The following is a 13,179-nucleotide window of genomic DNA, read 5'->3' on the forward strand; positions in this document are numbered from 1 at the left end:
CATCAAGTGTGTGATGGTTACCATAGGACTGGGGACCTTCCTCAATAAGTTAAAATTAATGTGGAATGTGCATTTGCTTCCTCTTTCCCTCCCTTCCCCTCCTAGCAATCCTCCCTCCCAGGCCCTCTACAGTTTGCCCAACCAATCTCTCCAGACGTGTGTTTCCTCCCCTCCCCTAAAATCATGCTCCAGCCATAGAGAGCTACTCAGGCTCCCTGAACATACCTGCAGTTTCCCAACTCCATCTCCATCCCCACTGTCCCCTCCACAGTTAGCTGCTCATTCCCCGTATTTTCACCTGAAAACTTCCTTCCTGGTGTTCAAGGCCTTACTTAATTTGTGCTTCCTCGTAAAAGCCTGCCCTGGTCCCCTGGGCTCACACTTCCACCTCTCCTGAAGCCCCAGCCTTTGTATGCATCCAGTCTTAGATGATGGCTTATCACCCTTAGAATATTATAAAGGGAAAGCCATGCATGCAGAACACAGGTCATATTCATTTTTCCATCCCCTGGATGAACAGTATTTAAAATAGAGGACACCTGATTAGCATTTATTGCATTAATTTTAAGTCTGAAGACTAAGTATCATCCAAGGTTAGTATTAAATTATGTTCATCAAAAGCAAAACTGAGAGAAATCCAAGCATCTAGGTACAACAGAGGTCTGAGCCTTCCCTCTTCTATGCCTGGCTTCTCAGAGAAAACCTCCAGATCAGTGTTTTTCAGCAGGGGTATTATCACCACCCACAGGATGCTTTGGGAATTTGTAGGGGAGTTTTTGGCTTTCATACAGTTGTTAGTGGGGCGGGGCGGGTAGTTGTGGTCACGGGCCAGCGACACTTAGTGACCTGCTAAAAGTCCCACATAAAGAATTATCCTCCATCCTGCACAATTTTTGCATGTTTTGCCAAACATTCATTAGGGGAGAAAAAAAATCATTTGTAATTATCTGAGCCTAGAACCTGAATCCATTTAACGTAAACACGTAGTATTTGTTTGTAAAGGTTTAATATGCACTAAATCTTACAGGAATGTAATTGCCATGTATATTGAGAGAAGAATGTGCTTCGTTTTGTTCTGAACTTTACCAAGAGTTGTTCACTATTTTTGAGTGCCACCTTACTAACAAAAATGCCTGTGTATTCCAGGTGTTAGAGAGACACACAGCTGTACTCCTTGGTCTTTTAGCTGTCACTTTCAGGGTGACTCAGTAGTTAAGTACAAGCTTTGACTATTACATTATGTCTACAAGTGTTGATGTACCCAAGTGTTGACAAACAAATTACATATTATTGTATGTAATAATAAGCTATTATTTCTTTTTCCTTACAGTTAGGACATTGAATTAATTTTTTAAAATCATATGTGTAGAAGTGTTGTATTATTCATGCATTTTATTTCAGTACAGAAGGGACACTAAAGTATTTGTGATAAAACAGGACCCTGGGTCTGAAAGGATAAAGAGCCCCTGCTCTAGATGTTTCTTTCCTCTTTGAGAAGTGAAAGGTCCTGTCACTGGAACCTAGAGCAATTCTATTTTCTATGGCAGCCTTTTCTGCATGATGGTCTAAGAGTGGAGCACCTTTCGAGGAATGGGAGGTAGAGTGACACATTGCAAACAGCAACAGGCCTGAGCCCAAGACCCTCTTTCGCTACCCACTGGTTATTTTTCCTTGGGCATGTCACTTAACCCTGGTATTATTAGCCTCATCTGGGAAATGGAGATAAATATGACTTACTTTATAGAGCTATAATGGCGAGACCTGAGACAATAGGCCTGAAGTGCTTTATATCTGCAAAATCAACTTCAATGCATGTTATCATGGTTCTTGAAAGAGGCAAGAAGCATGTGCCCCTGAATTTCCACAATCCTTCAAGTTTCACTCAAGAACCTTAAGTGCTGTGAGTGAAAGATTTTGACAGATTCAGGACCCAAAGAGAGTTCCGTTCCTGCTTTGCCACTGACTTCATAAATAACATTAGGCCAATGACATCTCCTTACTGAGATTCAGTTTCCCTATTCAAAAAATGCAACAATTAGAGCGGATGATCTTTGAAGAGCCTTCTAAGTTTGACAGGTTAGGATTCCAAGATCTTTCTCTACCCTCTTACCTCTTAATTCAACTCCCAAGTTTTGAAGCCATCCCTTCTAAAAAATTAATTTGCATCAAATGCTAAAGCCCAAGAACTAGTTACTGCCCTTAGCAGCTTCCAGCCTGGCAGCTTGATCCTCTTTTGAAGGGGCCCTTTAAAGTCTCCAGAACATGATGAGAAGCTCCAGATCCATGTTAGGAGCGTTCCACACACATTCAGGAAGAGGCATGAAGGCGTGGCCAGAGTAAGTGGTGGGTGGGGCATATAGAGTGGGCTCAGCGGTTACTCAGAAGGAGAGGCAGGAAAGACAGCCGTGGGAGTGTGGGGCATGAACAGGCTGGGTAAGATGGAGCCATCCAGCAGGACTTTCAAGAGGTGGGTGGGGGCTGTGGACCATTGGTGGCTATATGAATGACAGAGAAGGATAGCATGGAGAGACGTGCTAGAGGAGGCGCTGGGCAAAACATGTTAGCGAGAATGTGGTCTTACATGGAACTGAGAGAAGTAGAGGGTCTAGAGCAGGACTTGGAAGTCCAGACTGTGGATTTTGGATTTGATCAATGACTGTCCCTAAACATCTTTTATTCAAGAGGATGGAAAAAATTGTGTCTCTCTGGGACACTGAGGCTCCTAAGGAATGCAGGGGGTGGTAGCTGGGCCAGGGAATTCGGGAGGCAGGGAGGGCTGAGCCAACTCTCCCAGCGGGCCCAGGCCCGTCTGCCAGAGCAGGAAAGAGAAATAAACACAGGCCGGACTGATCCAGAGCGGGCACGAAGCCCCAGCTGAAGGTCTCCTGAATCTCCACACTTGGCCATGCACGCTCACGGGCTGCCTACTGGTGAGCATAAAGCTGCCAGCTCAGACCCGTGCTGGAATCTCCTCCTGGCTGGTCATCCACTGCCCCTTTAAGCACTCCTGGTCCCATACTTCACAGGGACTCAGGCCAGCAAGAAGAGGTGTTTGCCTGCAGTGGTTAATGCTCCATGAGGCCACTCCCTCCTCCTCTGAGAAAGCTGCCCAGCCTGCTGCTCTGGCTCCAATATAACACTTCCCTTTCAGCTTTTGAATTTCAAAGCAAACCTGAGGCTGACTGCAAACAGATGGATGGGGTCATAAAAATCCCCACGCAGGGAGCAAAGAGGCTCACAATTATAAAAGAGAGACTATTTTGGAAGAATGAGTCTCTGCACCCATGCTGGGCTCCTGCTTCTTTGGGCCCCTGCTCCTTTGCTGCAAACACACCAAACATGTCTTTCTCACCTTCGCTTCTCCACGTTCTACCTGGCCCTCAACGCTCAACCCCAGCCCCAGATTTTCCAGGAAGCCTTTTGTGACTTCCTCCCTATCCCTCCCCACCCACCCAGCCACTTGATTTTTCCCACATTTAAGTTCCTATGGCACTAACTTCTGGTGACCTTTCACAGGTATTTACTACATACATCTTGGCATTGGCGGTAATTTTTTTTACCTGTCTTACACTCAAAATAGATTCTAGGCTTAAGATCAGAAAACACCTTTCCCTTCTTGGCTAATCCAGCATTGGACACCAGGTAGGTACTGAACCAACGGTAACTGGATGCTTTTCATGAGAATGAAACTTTACATAGCTTGAATAACCATACACAGGAAGTGGATGGAGTCAGTATTACCTCTACAAATCTGCTTTCAGAATTTGTTATTATGTAACACAGGAAGTATCATTTTACTGGGCAGTGAGGGATCCATTTTCAGGGTGCGCTCCAAGCAGGAAGTGATTTCATTAGAAGGATCCGCTATTATGTCCATAGAGTGCAGAAGAGTTGCTCTTGGCAGAGAGCACAAAAAGACAGGATAAATAATCAAGGAGATAAAATGGGTGGTAGAACAGGTAGGTTTTGAGATCAGACAGGTCTGGGGGCAAACCCCAGTTCTGCAATTTACAAACTGTTTGCCCCTGTGCAAGTGACTCAACCTCCTCCTGAATCTCAGATTTGTTATCTGTAAATGGGAATGATGATAATATGTATCCTGCAGCGTTGTTGTGAGATGTAAATAAGATAGTGATGCTTGAGATACACTAAGTGTTATCATCAAAGACAGCCACGCAGGCCAGGCAAATGGCAGCAGGAAATGGTACCTGGATTAGCAAGAAGCACTGACATCCAGTCTAGGTTGGAAGAAATGAGGACTCCTCAGAAACATACAAATAAGGGCTTCCGTTTATTGAGGGCTTGCTATGTGCCACCTGGCACCTAAAGAACAAATCAATGTAAACAACATACTTGAGAGTGAAGGCCATTGCCCCTGCTTTACAGATCAGGAAACTGAGATCCAGAAGGGTTAAAAGATTTGCCCAAGGTCACCCAGCCAATGTCAGACTCCAGAACTGCAGACTTAACCATTCTTCCATGCTGAAGATAAAAGTTGAGCATTTGAGTTGAAGGAGTTAATATCTTGTATAACAGGATATTACTCGGAACTTTTTCTGGTATCTGCAAGTCACAACTGAGGCTCCAAAGCTGAAGATAGTATGTTCCCATTCAGAAGAAGGCAGTCAGTCCACTCATGCAGGACTTGCTGAGGGACAGCAAAACTGATTTGGAACCACATATGCCCCCACCCTCTCACTTCTGCCAACCAGCCAACCGATGGGCCAGATTGAGGCCAGCCATCCTCAGGGTATGAGGAGTGCACTGTCAGAGCAGAAGCTGCAAGGGGGTTGGAAGACACCAGCCAGGGAGAGCTTTGTCCACACCAAGGAAGAACACAGTGGCTCTGAAAAACCCCACATATAAGCCCCTAATCAGGGAAAGAGTTAGCATTTGGATGTCTCCACACAGAGGGCACTGATGTCCTCCTTTCCTTTCATCTCATCTCCCCACCCATCCCTGCAGGAGCCAGAAGCAGCCTCCAGAGGGGACAAGAGGCTTGGGCTTACCCTGAGCTAAGGGGAAACAAACACTTTGAATTTGGTGAAAAATTTAGATTGATTTTGATCAGATGAGAGTTTTTTATACATGAAAAGGAGATAGTGTCCCTGATAGTGACAAGGAAAGCTATTGGATCTACATGAGAGGCCCTCCAGGGATGGGAAAGGAGTGTGCCATATAACCAGGCAAAGGGGCAGGGGGAGTTGGAAAAAAATTAAAGTTATTTTCTCTTGGTGCCCCAGTGAGTCCAACTGGATCAAGAGAGGGATACATTTGGAAACCAGGCCACTAGAGTAGGCCACACAAGTAGCACCAGGCAGGGCAAGGAAAAAAGGAATTCAAACCAGACCATCACTGGGATTTTGCCCTCAGGTACCATGGCAATCATTCTTTCCAGTTCATCTGTAAGGAGGCATTGGAGACCCATCTCAGAAGCCACTGCTGGGGCACTTCAGAGCAATTCAATATGATTTTGTGAAGTACATAGTAAGCTGTGTATAATTTTCATTCTAGGGTATGGCTCAAACACTCCCCAAATCAAAGTTCTGAGTCATTTTTTTTTTTTTTTTTACCTGCAAATTTTGTTATGTGAATATGTCTTAACTGGATAGATCATCAGAGTCCAGATTCTGGAGCCCAGAGAGAACCAAGTCAGCATCCAGCACCCACCACCTTGGGGTAGTACATTTTATCAAAGGATTCTCCATGAGAGATTCTCAAAAGTGACATATCTCTGACTTAAAGTAGGACCTTGATTCACAAACTTGGCACTCAAGTTCACATTTCACATGAAAAGGCCGGTATGAAACATCCATTGATACCCATTAACATCCATTATCTTAGGGCCTCATTTTTATCGTGTTCCCATGCAGGGTACTGTACATAAATTGCCTCATTCTCTCCTCCAGTGACCCCAAGAGATCAGTGCTACTGCCCCTGTTTTATAGACATGGACACTGAGCTTCTGAAGGTGAGTTACCTTTTCCAGACCTCACACCTAAGAAGTGGCTCCAAGGATGGGAATAAGACTCATAAGACTCTAAACCTGTGCTTTCTCAACTACCCTAAACCAGGGACTGACCTAGCTCCAGCCCCAGCCCTGACTTTTGGAACCTAAATTGTTGCTGTGTCCAGATCTTAACCATCCCAGTTCCCAGCCCAACTCCATCTTTCAGAGAATCTTCCTCCTCCTCCGACCCCCATCACACTACAGTACCTGCCCTCTCTTACAGCACATGACAGTCTGACTAATGTAATGATATTTATAGGTAGCCAGATCTTTTTATTTTTAATGGCTCCCTTGGTCTAAGTCCTCTTCTCTGTCCACACTCACTCCCCCAGTGACCTTAGCCCATTTCATGGCTCTAAATAACTCTGCTGAATCCCAAACCTACACTCCAGACCACCTCTCCCCTGACACTCAGCTGCCACTGAGACCTCTGTACTTGGAGGTCAGAAAGCATCTCCCAGGCAGCATATTCAAAACCAAACTTGTGATGTCTTCCCCGAGATCTCCAGCACCCACCTCAGGAAATAGTGCCACTATCTACTTGGTCTCTTAGACAAGACATGGTGGAGTCAACCCTGATCACTCTCTCCACTCATTCCCTATATCCTTTCCATCCTCTTGCTTCTACTATCAGAACATATCCAGAAATGGGCCACATTCATCTCCCACTGCTTCTACCCTGAGCAAGCCACGCTCATCTCTCAAGCCTCCCAGCAGGTCTCCTTGTCGCTGTCCTGGCCACCAACTCCAGTCTACACTCCACAAGGTCACAAATCCTTTGAAATGTAAATCAGATCACGGCATTCCCCTGCTCTGAGCTCCCAGTGCTTTCCCGTCAGACTTAGAAAGAAATCACCATTGCTTTCCATGACCTGCCAGGATCCAGTTACCTCTGACATTATTCCCTACACCCGACATTATTCCCTACCCCCTTCCCCTTGTCACTTCCCAAACATCCCTAGCATCTTCCAGTGTTAGGGCTCTGCACTTGTTCCTTCTGCCCAGAACTTTCTTCCCTAGACATTTTTTGACTTCCTCTCACATCTCTGCTTAAGTGTCACCTTTTCAAAGAGGCCTCCCCTGGTCATTTCATATAAAATATTGCCCCCAAGACTCTCTCTATCTTTTGTCCTGTATTAGTTTTCTTCATATCACCAGTCACCACCTGACATTGTATTGCAGATTTCTCTGTGCCTGAGGTCAGCACTCACCACCACCACAGGAGCTCCCTGGGGCTCACTCCTTTTCTGCAGCTCCACTGCTCTGCCTCCACTGTCTGGCCCAGAGCCAGCTCTCAAAAAAATATTTGTGCTATGAATGTTGAAGAGTTTTGTTTGTGATGAAATTAGGGTTACATACTTTTATGAGATGTGTATAATTATAGATGAATTTAGGCTGGGCATGGTGGCTCGCGCCTGTAATCCCAGCAATTTGGGAGGCCGTGGCAGGAGGATAGCTCAGGCCCAGGAGTTCAAGACCAGCCTGGGCAACATGGGAAGACCCTGTCTCTACAAAAAATAAAAAATTAGCCAGGCATTGGTGATGTGCGCCTGTAGTCCCAGATACTCGGAAGGGTGAGCTGGGAGGATTGCTTGAGCCTAGGAGGTTGAGGCTGCAGCGAGTTATGATCACACCACTATACTCCAGCCTGGGCAACAGAGTGAGATCCTATCATAGATAGATAGATAGATAGATAGATAGATAGATAGATTGATTGATTAAATAAATAGGTATAGGAAAATTTGAGGCAGGTTTCAAACCTCAATTCAGGGACCTGAGCCATTGGCCAGATCTCAGATGTATGCAATGTGTCAGTCCCTGCCTGGACCATGAGGACCCACAGAGAAATAGCACATGCTCTTCAGGATATGACTGAAGGCTGAAGTAAAGAACTTTCTTTCTGGTCCATATGAGTGGACCACCAGTTAACAGCAAGCTTTCTCAACCATGGACGTTACACCTTTGCCCTACTAACGGTGTTACTCTGGGTTGTAGTGACACAAACCTCTACCAAAATAATAATATTCATGAAAAGTAGCATTGACTCAGCCCATCATACTTTCAGCCCTGGGCAAATCCTAGGGATGCTGTGGTGTGAGTCAAACACAGGCCTGGCTCTCAAGGGCTATGCAGTCTAGGGGGCCATAAATCAATGTGATGTTGGTGGATTTACAGATGGAGAACTGAGGCCTGGAGAGGGAAATTGACTTGCAAGCTGTTGATGGAGCCAGAGAGCAAGGAAGCTCGTCTCATACAGAAGAGGTGGGAGGTAGGTGTAGGGGAGGTGGGACTGTGCCGGTGCTGTGTGCTGCATTGAGATTGCCTCTGTGAATCTCCCCAGTGACCCTACACAGTGTGGTATTATCCCCTTTACAGATGAGGAAATTAAGTCCCTGACTTAGGGCCACACATGGCCTGAGTGCAGGTGCTCACACAGCCATGGATTTGTCCAGCAGATTCAACCCTCACCAAACACTCGCATTTGGATGAAAATTGCTTCAAGCACTTTGCAAACTAACATGCAAAGACATAATATTATACATTGGGGGAAAAAGAGTAATAAAATGTTCAAATCATTAACATCCATGTTTTTATACAACTCTAGGATAAAGCATTGAGTTAATCTCATTCATTAAAATAGTTGCCAAAGACGTTTGTCTTTGGACCCATCAAATATACGGCTGGATGACATCATTCAGTAAAGACAGCTTCTCAGCTCACCCATCTCTTGTTATCCCAAAATAAATTCTGACGTTTGTAAACTGCAGAAATTATTAAGTGTTTTTTTATTTATCAGTTTCATCTTCCAAGGATAATCTAAGGCTGCCCTTAAAAGAAGCATTGAACAAATTTGCATTTGCCTCTTAGATTTAGATATGAATTTTAGAAATAAGAATTTGTTAAAAAAAAAAAAAAAAGATCCCACCTCCACTGAACTGTGAACTTCTGAGAATAGAGACAGCATCTGATTCATCTCGGTAAGCCAAGTCTACACTTAGCATAGGACCCAGTCCCATATCAGTAACTGCTGCAATAATACTGCATAACAAACCACCCAGCTTAATGGCTTACAATAGTAGACGTTTGTTCTGCTCAGATGCTGACTGCAGGCCAGCTTCAGTGTGGCGGTTCTAATCCGGGTTCAGCTGGGTGACGATGTCCACACTGAAGAGCAGCTGGCTGGGCTCCAGGATGCAGCTGAGCTTAAGTCTAGCCCATGTGTGTTCATTCTGGGGCAGGCTGAAGGGGCAGTGGCTTTCAAGAGCATGCTCTTCTTATGGAAATCACCAAAACACCAGCTCCTTTACGTTCTCTGCTGTGTTTCATCCACTAACTTACCACTGGCCAAATCAAGTCATATGGCTAAGCCAACAACAATGCAAGGAGGAAGTACTTTTCTCAATGCAAAAGTACATGGCGAAGAGTATGGGTGTGTGATCCCATTACAATGGAATGAAGAATTGGGACCCAAAATTTAATCTACCCCAGTAACCAATAAATATTGACTAAACAAAGGAATGCATGAAATCCTGCTGTACCTGTTTCCAGTGACGTAGTCGGGGCTTCCTGTTTAATGTCTCTGAGACTCAGTATCCACGTCTATAAAATGGAGCCTGATGGATACGGGACTTAAAACCTAGATGACGGGTTGATGGGTGCAACAAACCACCATGGCACATGTATACCTATGCAATAAACCTGCACATGTAGTCCAGAACTTAAAGTAACATTTAAAAAAAATTTTAAAAGTAACAACAACAACAAAATGGAGTGAATAATGCTTTCCACCGCTTAAGTGACCTGCCTGAAGTCTTATGGCGAGCCACTGGTGGAGACAGGATTTGAATGCAGACCTCTTTGTCCCTCAATCATGAAAAGAGCCCTGGACTTGAGATCAGACAGACCCGAAGGCAAATCCCGTCCCTGTCATGGGCTTGCCATGTGACCTTGGCCAAGTCCTTTCCCCTCTCTGTACATCAGGGTTTCTCTCTATACAACAAGGAGGGGGTACCAGTCCAATGCTAAGCTCTCATTCTTCATGCCTTCTAAACTCATTCATCAATTCAACAAATATTAATGTTAGAACAGAATACATCTCAGAGTGCTGTGTTAGATCCTGGGAGTAGGGCAGGGATCTTCAGTACAGGCCCTTAACTCTTGGAAAAATCTCCCATTCCCTCACCACCTTCCCCAAGCTTGTCTCCAAGGGCCTTAGCTCTGCTGGGACATCAACAGTGGAGCTGTTGGTATCACTCTATGTTATAGTCACCAGCCTCCGCTGGGCTTTCAAGGCTGCCCGGCATTGCTGCTTTATTTCTGCAATCACTTCCCTCTTGAGCTCCTTGTAATGACTATTGCATACCTATCCCATCCCCAGACCTCTGACATCCATCTCCTCCCTCAGTCTCAGTATATAACCTTGCCTCCTACTTCCTAGTAAAAGTTGAAGATCTCAGATGAGAGCTTCCTCAACTTCCTGCTACCCTCCCTCCATACCCACCTTCCTGTCCTCTCCTCATTCCCCCTTGCTCCACTTGAGGCCCTGCCTCTGCTCCCCTTCAAAGACATTTCTGCCACCTAGGCTTTGGAACCCCTCCCCTCCCATCTTTGCAGGGGTTCATAAGATCAATTTTCTCTTCTCAACAGCTCCCTCTCAACCAGATTATGAGCATCAACATTTAAACATGCTTAAGTCGTTTACACCTTAAAAGTAAAATTCTCTCTGTGACCTAACATCCCCTTCCAACTGCCAGCTAATTTCCCTTCTCTCATTCTATTGCAGTCAGGTTTCTTAGCTACAAGTAACAGGAGCCAACCTTTGCTGATTTAAGCAAAAATGGAACTGATTAAAAGGATATTGAAACATACGTCCACAAAAAGACTTGTACACAAATGTTCATTGCAGCTTTATTCATCATAGCCAAAAACTGGACATGGCTTTAATATTCACCAACAGGTGAGTGGATAAGCACAGGCAGTATATTAAATAGTGCAGAATATGATCCAGCACCAAGAAAGAATTAACCATTGTAGATAAACCACTTTTTGTGAATATTGAAACATATGTCCACAAAAAGACCTGTACACAAATGTTCATTGCAGCTTTATTCATCGTAGCCAAAAACTGGACATGGCTTTAATATTCACCAACAGGTGAGTGGATAAGCACAGGCAGTGTATTAAATAGTGCAGAATATGATCCAGCACCAAGAAAGAATTAACCACTATAGATAAACATGTTTAGTGTAAGTAGGCACACACCTATATGGATGACTCTCGAAAACATTAAGCTGAGGGAAAAAGTCAGATACAACAATATTGATTGAATTTGTATAAATCTGTAGAATAGGAAAAACTATAAATATAGAAACAAATAAGCAGTTCCCTTGGACCAGGAGTCGGTGTGAAATGAATTGCAAAAGGGCGCAAGGCAACTTTTTGGGGTGATGGAAGTATTGCATATCTTGATTACAAAAGTGGTCACATAGGTGTACATATTTTTCAAAATTCCTTGCCTTGTACCTCAATAAAATGTACTTTAAAAGCTATAGATACACACATACATACATAGTTAATAGGTGCATAGATACTTGGTTGGCTTACAGAATTGCCAGGAGGTTGGGGAAACCAGTTTGGGTCTGCTTCTAAAACCACCACTACCACCACCACCACCACTTGCACCAACAGAACAACCACCATCACTGCCATCACGATCACCATCACTGTCACCACCCCCGTCATGGCCACCACCACCACTATCACCATAACCACTGCCACCACCATCACCTCCACCATCACCATCAGCACCACCATCACTACCACCGCCACCACCACCACCACTTCCACCACCACCACCACCATCACCACCACAACTCCTGCCATTGCCACCACCACCACCATCACCATCACCACCACCACCACCATCAGCAGCAGCACCACCATCACCACCATCACCACCACCACCATCACCACCACAACTCCCATCATCGTCACTGCCACCATGATCACCACCACCGCCACCATCACCACCACCACCACCACCATCACCACCACCACCACCACCACCACCACACCATCACCATCACCACCATCACCATCACCATCACCACCATCACCACCGCCACCACCACCATCACCACCATCACTATCACCATCACCACCACCACCACCACTTCCACCACCACCACCATCACCACAACTCCCAGCATCATCACTACCACCACCATCACCATCACCACCGCCACCACTTCCACCACCACCACCATCACCTCCATCACCATCACCACCACCACCACCACCACCACCATCACCATCACCACCACCACCACCACTACCACCATCACCATCACCATCACTACCACCACCACTTCCACCACCATCACCACCATCACCACCACAACTCCCACCATCATCACTGCCACCACCACCACCATCACCACCACTACCACCATCACTATCACCATCACCACCACCACCACCACCACCACCATCACTACCACCATCACCATCACCACCACCAGCACCATCACCATCACTACCACCACCACCACCACTACCACCATCACCACCACCACCACCATCACTACCACCATCACCACCACCACCACCACCACCATCTCCATCACCACCACCACCACCACCATCACTACCACCATCACCACCACCACCACCACCATCTCCATCACCACCACCACCACCACCATCACTACCACCATCACCACCACCACCACCACCGCCATCACTACCGCCATCACCACCACCACCACCACCGCCATCACTACCACCATCACCACCACCGCCATCACCATCATCACCACAACCACCATCACTACCACCATCACCACCACCACCACCATCACTACCACCATCATCACCACCACCACCACCACCACCATAACCTCCATCACCATCACCGTTACAACTCCCACCATCACCACCACCACCACCATCACCATCATTATCACCACACCACCACCATCACCATTGTTATGCCCAGACCGTTTGTTCCCCGAAGAAGACCACCAGAGTCCAGAGTCAAAGCCAAGCGGCAAGGATCTTTAATGCAAGTTCGAACTTGGTCCCTCCGTTCTACAACATACAAGAGGCCCCAAACAATGCGTGCACTTGCTATTTATAGCTCGAGGTAAACAGGACTTGTCAGGTTACAG

At 45.9% G+C, this 13,179-nt stretch overlaps 1 pseudogene; it reads left to right on the top strand.

The window, feature by feature from the left end:
- The first annotated feature begins 11,745 nt into the window (after positions 1 to 11,745).
- LOC117093888 lies at positions 11,746 to 12,899 on the top strand (annotated as a pseudogene).
- The last annotated feature ends 280 nt before the right edge of the window (positions 12,900 to 13,179 follow it).

Source organism: Trachypithecus francoisi, unplaced genomic scaffold (genome assembly GCF_009764315.1).
Source record: "Trachypithecus francoisi isolate TF-2019V2 unplaced genomic scaffold, Tfra_2.0 Lachesis_group12, whole genome shotgun sequence".
NCBI lineage: Eukaryota > Metazoa > Chordata > Mammalia > Primates > Cercopithecidae > Trachypithecus > Trachypithecus francoisi.